The following is a 1,390-nucleotide window of genomic DNA, read 5'->3' on the forward strand; positions in this document are numbered from 1 at the left end:
GGATGTTATATGCTGCCTTGCAGCATGTTTTGTCAGCAATAGAAAGGACTAGGAGGAAATTGCCAGCCCTTTCACAAGGGCAAAAATATTGCAGTTCTACTGCAAAACAAATAAAATCAAAGCAATGTTCAAAGACATATGAGGAGACACAAAAATGTGGCAGACAATTTTACATTATCAGCCAAACAGGCCACATAACCACCTTGGTCTTTTCGGTTTCAACTTCTCCCTATGAAAATCAGTGAAATGAACAAAAAACAGTGTCTCCTCTGATATTCCCAGTAACTCTCCAACTTTTTAGTGCTTACTTCCCTCCTAAAATCTTCCTTTAAAATCTATGTATCTATAGATTTTTCTTTCTCTGTGTGTGTGTGTGTCTGTATATAATGTAAATATGTATGTACATTACTACTCTAGCCTGGAGAGCTACTTCTGGAAAGCTTCTCTGGCAGTGGCAGTTTATTTGTTGAGGTGAAGAAATAATTTTCTTGCAAATTTATCCTGACTTACAAATTCACTTTCACTAAGTATAGTCATATAGTGACTCGGTGTAGCACAGACGAAAGTTATAGATGCCATCTTCTCACTGGTGTGTGTTATGTGATAAGAGTCTGGATTTCTAGATGCTTTTACAGAGTAATGTCCACCAGCAGCAGTAAGACTTACCTCTCTGTGGTTCAGACATACTGGCTCGCTGTCAGGCATACTCTGGTGCCCACTTCACAGCTGAAGCAACTACCAGGAGAATTATTGTGGCTTTACCAGCCTTTTAAAATGCCACAAGTGGTTGTTGCCAGCCATCACCTGCACCTTCTCATTTTTTGGCTTATCCACCTGTGTGCCACAGTGTGAATGTGTGTGTGTCTGGTGTGTGCTGACTGGAAGTTTTGCATCTAAATCTGCTTCTGGGATCCCAGCTTGGACATTGGCAACAGTGCTGGCACCTGTGTCTTGAATGACATTTTTTGCAACCTTTGTCTTCCGTGATTGTTTTCAGGCCACAGTAATGAAAAGCTTTGCAAAAATAATTCCCTCAGCGATTCTTTTTTTTTCCTGGACTTGTCAACCTCTGCCATAAACTTTCATATGCAGTGTCCTTATGGGCCACTTTGTACTCTTTTCTGCAGACCTTATTAACAGCCCTGCAGGACATACGCTTCTGCTAATCATCCTCTTGAGGTGTTAGCCAGCATGAAATCCTGCTCTGTTTCCCATGTTAGCACTAACTGTGCAGTGGAAGCAGGTGTTCAAACTATAAAAACAAACAACACAAAACTGAAAAACCCAACAATGTGAAACTTTGTTTTTCAGGGGGGCATATGGACCTCTGAACAGCTCGGAGACTACTAAGGAGATATACTTCCTCCAGGGATCTTTAATCATAAAAGCA

Source organism: Pygoscelis adeliae, unplaced genomic scaffold, assembly GCF_000699105.1.
Source record: "Pygoscelis adeliae isolate BGI_AS28 unplaced genomic scaffold, ASM69910v1 Scaffold610, whole genome shotgun sequence".
In the NCBI taxonomy this organism is placed as follows: domain Eukaryota; kingdom Metazoa; phylum Chordata; class Aves; order Sphenisciformes; family Spheniscidae; genus Pygoscelis; species Pygoscelis adeliae.